Source organism: Panthera tigris, chromosome B4 (assembly GCF_018350195.1).
Source record: "Panthera tigris isolate Pti1 chromosome B4, P.tigris_Pti1_mat1.1, whole genome shotgun sequence".
Classification (NCBI taxonomy): domain Eukaryota; kingdom Metazoa; phylum Chordata; class Mammalia; order Carnivora; family Felidae; genus Panthera; species Panthera tigris.
Window position 1 is genome coordinate 120,000,976 of NC_056666.1, and position 6,761 is coordinate 120,007,736.

A 6,761-nucleotide genomic window follows, 5' to 3' on the forward strand; every position below is an offset into this window, starting at 1 on the left:
TAGAAGGAGAAGAATATAAGGGAGAGGCTAATTTTATAGGGAAAAAAAAAAGCTCAAAGATCCAGACTCTGTTTCATTTAAAAGTTCAGAGCCAGCTGTTTGCAAAATAAGGAATTAGGAGATGTTTATAATTTGTACCTATGCACCTCCTGTTTCAGTGTCCCACCACAGTGGTCCTTGTCTCTCCAGGTACCTTCATGGCTCCCTAACACTCCAGTGTCCTCTATGTATATATATTGTGGGCAGTGTCTGTGCCACACCTGTGATTCTAGTCTCACACTTGACTGAAATGTCTCACTTCCTTCCCTGCTTCCCCAGGGGACCTAGTACACACAGGAGCAATGAATCCTAATGCTTTAGTCACTTTTGCCTTTTAGTGGTTGCCCCTTCCAAGGGGTGTTTGGATTAAAAATATTTTTTTTAATGTTTATTTATTTTTGAGAGAGAGAGAGACAGAGTGCAAGCAGGAGAAGGGCAGAGAGAGAGGGAAACAGAATCTTAAGCAGGCTCCAGGCTCTGAGTTGTCAACACAGAGCCCGACACAGGGCTCAAACTCACCAAGGGTGAGATCATGACCTGAGCTGCAGTCTGATGCTTAACCAACTGAGCCACCCAGGTGCCCTGAGAGGTGTTTGGGTTTAGAGGGCTCCAGAAAAAAGGAATATAAACCTTTAGCCAGGGGCACCTGGGTGGCTCAGTCGGTTAAGTCCAATTTAGTCTCAGGTCATAATCTCACAGTTCATGAGTTTGAGCCCTGAGTAGGGCTCTTCGCTGACAGTGTGGAGCCTGCTTGGGATTCTCTGTCTCCCTCTCTCTCTGCCCCTCTCCACTTGCTCTCTCTCTCTCAAAATAAGTAAGCATTTGAAAAAAACAAAAACCAAAGCCTTTAGCCAAAAGAATACTTTGGCTTCTAACTTCCCATATAATTATAGGCATAGAGATACAGAATAATGTAGCTCTTGAATGTTTTTGATAAGAAAAAAATGATAAGTAATATTCACTAAATGTTTACTGTGAGCAAGTTCTGTCTAATGTTTATATGCTGTGGCAGAGACTATTAATTTCTTCCCAATATCTGTTACTCATTTCTTACATATTAAAAGAAGTCCTAGTTTTTACCTAGGCATGTGGCCGGCTGGAATAAAATAAAAATCCCCAGCTTCCCTTGCAATTGGAATGGCCATACAGTTCAGTTCTGGCCAATGGGGTGCAAATATGTGTCACATTGTCCCTAAAGGAAGGAGGCATGCCCTTCTTTGTGCCTGCCTCTTTCTTGTAGACTGTATTGTGTACCTGATAGGGATGTTGGATATTGTGATTAATCATAAGAAATCTATATTCGGTCTTTGGTGCTGTTTGTGGCACGAACGTCCTAAAACTCTTGGAATTTCCTAAGTGATGAGAGTGATAAAGGTGTCTTTTGTTATATTAATAAGTGACTTGTAGAGCATCTAAGGATGGTGGCTGGTTGCCAAGAGAACCAATCCTGTGATTTGAGGGTTGGAACTTTCAGTCCCACCCCTGTGACCTCTCAGGAGGAAAGAGAGGCTGGAGGTTGAATCAATCACCAACACTCAATGATTTAAGCAGCCATACCTACGTATGAAGTCTCCATCAAACCCCAGAAGGATAGGGTTTGGAAAGCTTCTAGGTTGGTGAACACATGGAGATTTGGGAGAATGTCACTTTTCTAGAGAGCATGGAAACTCTACACCCCCTTGCCCAGGTCTGGCTGTTCCTCAGTTACATCTTATAAAACAGTGATTGAGTAAGATGTTTCTCTGAGTTCTGTCAGCAAATTAATTGAACCTGAGGAGGGTGTTGTGAAAACCTCTGATTCATAGACAGTTGACCAGAAGAACAGGTGACAACCTGGACTCGGCTGGTGGCATCTGAAGTGGAGGTGGGGGCAGTCTTGTGGGACTGAGCCCTTAACCTATGGAATCTGATGCTATCTCCTAGTAGACAGTGTCAGAATTGAGCCGAACTGTTGGACACCCAGTTGGTGTCTGAAAATTGCTTAGTGGTGTGGGGAACCCATCCCTGCCTCCCCTCACCCCTGGGATTGGGTGCAGAACTTTTAAATGCTCAAGCAACTCTCTTAGCCCATGACATTTGATGCCATGTGCTCGGATGGCAGAGTCACACATGCTGAACTGCTTTTCCTAAATTCACCAATCACCCAAGTCACTCCTCTCTTGGAAATCAGAGAAAAGCCAGGAGTGTGACTCTAATGGAAGTTCTCCAAATGGAAACATGAAGAATGGGAAGTAAGTGTTACAGAGCAGTACTTTTTTAAAGCTTAATTTTATTTGGTGAAACGAATGTTAAGTAATATAGTAAGTGTGAAGCTAGGACTCTGGTTCAATTCAGCCTGACTCTAAAAACCTGTGGGCTTAACCAGTAAGTAGACTGCATAGTTTATCATCACTAATAGTAGTATACTGGTAAACAATTAACAACCAGCTGTGAGTGGGAGAGAAAACCATTATTTTTAGTGTTTGCCTATTTCCTTGGCGTAAATATTCCCACCATGTCAATTTTAACCTACCAATAATTGAACAACTGACTTGCAAAATTCCTGAAAATTTAACAATCTGCCCTTATGAGCCCGTATGAGTCAGCTCTGGAACACCTCTCAGCTGTTAGCTGAGCCTAAGAGAAAAAGCTCCAGGCAACAGCAAGATGTTTCCAACTGTCCTGCCTAAAACCCAGATTTTGTGGCTTTGGGTCTATTTAGGTTAACAGCATTCCAGAGCCAGTGGAACACCTGGTGAGCCCTCGTGATGTTGGATGGGAAGTGATTAAAGAGTAAAGGCTTGACTTATGGCCTCTGAGGAGCTGCATAGGAAGTGTCCTGGCTTCCCTGTTTCTTTTTGATGGGCAATCCATTTTCAGAGAGATCACAAGTAGCAAGTGACTCTTCTGGTCAAAAAGAGTTTCAAATACTCCTCCTGCTGACAAAATGCTACCAATGCCATTGCTGGAGCTGAAGAATTGAAGTTCTGCAGAGAGAAGCAGGACCACAGTGCCTGGGAGAGACAGGGAGAGAAAGAGAGAGAGAAAGCTCTGTTGTCACAGATCCACAGTTGACATCTTGCAGGACATGTTGGAGGAATGCACTTCTTCCTCCAGTAATCAATGGAGGGCTGTAGCTCAATGAGGGCTGCAATTTGAGCAAGTGCTGAGTGGAAAGATGAAGACTCTTTAATAAGGTGTCTGTGGTGACAAGGGCAATGCAGGGCACACAGATGAGGATTTGGACAAAATTTGCACCGAGAAAGTTCTCTTACTTACCACATCCTTAGGAGGAAGGCTGAAAACTGTTATTGAACCCACTGTACATCCTCTGTGGTATGTGGATGGTGAGTTTATGCCACAGCTAAAAATAGTTCTCCTAACAGAGTGGGTTCAGTCACACTCGATAAATCATTTTGTTAACTACACAAATTCCTGAGTTGAAGAAGCTCTTCAGCTTCATTGAATACAGATTCCAGACCTGGAGGCCCCCACTCGAGGATGAGAGATTCTCCACATGAACAGAACAAGGCCATCAGCCCCTCCTAGGATTGTAGCTCAACTGAGGCCTAATCCTGTCTTTCTGTGTTATGTAAGCTGGATGTTTTGACCTAGTTCTGTTCTCCTTCACATCCCTTGGCTCCTTAACAGAATCTGTTCCAAGGCCCCAATGTTTTTGATCCAGCTCACTTGTTTCTAATCGTTTTATCACTCCCAAGGTTGAATTGCAAATTTCAATTTTCTAGTGGTGGCACAGTGCTTGTCTACTGACAGGATTGTAGACATCTTACAAGCAGGTATTGGAGGGTGAGGATCTTGCCCTCTGGTCCCACCAGGTCCCTATTCATGAGGCAATAGTGCTCACCTATTAGTCCATGAATAAGCCTCAGAGGGACCATGGACTTTTAATTTGCATGCGTCGTGTCACTATGTCTGTTTTTCAGGGTAATGGGTCTATCAGATTCTAAAAGTATTCTGTGACCCCCTCACCCAATTAAGATCTGTTGAAATTGTTCCTACCTTTTGAAAAATGTGAGCATGGGACTTTGAATTATATCCTCTTTTTGTTCCTGCTCCTCATTGGCATTTTCTTAAACTTAGAAACGTGAGTTGTCATCTTCTGCATTCTCTCTTCGTGATCTTCCTATCATTGTCCTCCTTCTCTTCATTATTATTAATTTTATTTTAAAGCTTTTTAGAGAAGGCTTTTGAAAAGTAAGTAAACAAATGGGTGATCTTGAAACTGGTATTTCTTTTTTTTTTTTTGTATCCAATAAGCCTCAATTTTAATAAGATCCTCTACATACACATTTGCTACTGAAAATTGAACTACCACAAAAAAAATTTTTATTACAACTCTAATTTTTGAAAACCAGAAAATCTAGCCTATGCACCCTGCCATAATTATAATTATGTTGTCTAGCCAAACCACTGAATATTCTCTATATATTCCTCCTGTACAAGTTACTTGGCTTCCAATTTGATGTTAGGTTTTTTTTTTTTTTTTTTAATGTTTTTATTCTTGAGAGAGAGCATGAGTGGGAGAAGGGCAGAGAGAGAGAAACACACACACATATCTGAAGGAGGCTCCAGCCTCCCAGCTGCCATCACAGAGCCCTACTCTACAGACCTCTAGTTGGATGCTTAATCCAACTGAGCCACCCAGGAGCCCCATGTTAACAGATCTTCATGACTTCAGGCTTCTCAAACACCCAGGGAACACTCAAAACCTACTAGTGCTTCCTTGGGTCATATCAAAAAGTGGAACTAAAGTATATTGAAGTCATTCAAATGCAAACTACAGGATTTCTCACAAATTATTGGTATCAAGGTAGAAAAGACAAGACAGAGATAATATCATAGATTATCAAAATATTATAGTTTGTCTTAATAGAGCAGCTTTTCCAAGCTGCTGCAAACTGATTCTAAAATTACTAGCAAGAAAAACACCATATAATAATGTTTACATAGACTCCATGTCATAATTATTCTCCATGCTGGTATCCTCAGGAGGTCTATGATACAAGGAATAATGACATCTACATCTAAATCTTTCTACTCTGGATTCATCCGTGGAACGCTGGTTGAAGTAACAAAGGTTTTTAATAAACCACATCAGCCTTTCCATCCTTTCTTTCCGAGCAGTTAACAAAGTCCTTACTCCACCCCTCCTCCTGTTGCTGAGTGTTCAGTCCACAAGTCGCTGTGGTTTCTTCTCCCTGTCCTGCTGTTGGGGTGGATATTCTGGTAGAGGGGAAGGAAGTTTGATACTAGGGTCAAGAGTCAATTTACTAAGGTTCTTTATTAATACTTCAGAGATAGTTTGAGAGGCAGATGAACCTCCTTGGGAATTTTCTTCACTGGCCATCTGAGAAGGTTCCGGGGCACAGGATAGGTAAGGCTTCGTTGGCGAATCCATCGAAAGCCAAGTCGCAGACTTTTGGATTCCAGTGGAAAGTGATGGGCTCAACTAGCTGCAAAGTAGCCTGGAGAGAACGAGATAGCCCAGAAAGAGCGAGAAAAACTGAGGCTCCAACAAACTGTGGTGAGAGAAAGAACCTTGAAACTATTATTTCTGATCTGGGTCATAGGGTATGTCATGCAAAAATAATTGCATCCTGGAAATCAGAGCAGGTATCTGCAAGTGGTGACCATGTGCTGGTTCCATGCCAACACTCGATGTGGATTATCTCTTGAATCCGGCAGTCCTTTGAGGTGGATACTGTTGTTAACCTCATTTTATAATTGAGGGAAGTGAAGGTTACAGAGTATGAGTAACTTGCATCAGCCTCCAGCCTGTGTGTGTCTGACTCTAAAGCCCAAGAAGCATTTAATTACCACCTTGAATAGATTTTTTTTCTTCATCTAAAGAGGATCCTCTTACTCTTAAAAACTGAGAACAAACTGAGGGTGGGTGGGAAGGAGGGGAGGGTGGGTGATGGGTATTGAGGAGGGCACCTTTTGGGATGAGCACTGGGTGTTATATGGAAACCAATTTGACAATAAATTTCATATATTGAAAAAATAAAAAAAATAAACATTAAAAAAATTTAAAGAAAAAAATTAAAGAGGATCCTCTTTCTTTTTCTAACTTTAGGCTAGAAGAGTATGGATCACAAAGAAGAAACTTGAAGCTATCAGGTAGGATATTTTTTCCTTGCCAACTTTTTATTTTGAAATATTTCAAACTACAGAGAAGTTGGGAGAATCATACAATGAATATCCACACATCCTTTATCTCAATTCACCAGTTGTTAGCATATGCTACATTTGTGCTTTCTCTATACAGATAGATCTCTTCTCAACCGTATGAAAATAAGTAGCAGATGTTATGACATCTCATTCTGAAATTCTTCAGCATGCATTTCCTAAGAAAAGGGTTGGTCTACATTTACAATACTATTATCACATATAAGAAAATGAATAATTCTCGGCTATATTCCAATATACAGTCTGTATTTAAATTTCTCCAGTTTTTCCTAAGAATATTGTTTATTCCTATTTTCATTTCTTTTTTTTTTGATGCAGGATCCAATCACATTTTATGAATTACATTTCCTTATGCTGAGTCTCTAGTTTGTTTAAATCAGAGCACAACCTCTGCTTTCCTTTGCTATCCTGTGACATGAACATTTTAAGAGTCTGAGCCAATTGTGTTGTAGTCCGTCCCACATTTTGGGTTTGCTTTGTTGTTCACTCATGATTAGATTCTGGTTAAACATTTTTGGCTGGAAAGTGTCATA

General features: G+C 41.0%; 1 pseudogene; it reads right to left on the bottom strand.

Moving 5' to 3' along the window:
• Positions 1 to 4,981: 4,981 nt before the first annotated feature.
• Positions 4,982 to 5,437, bottom strand: LOC122240438 (annotated as a pseudogene).
• Positions 5,438 to 6,761: the final 1,324 nt, after the last annotated feature.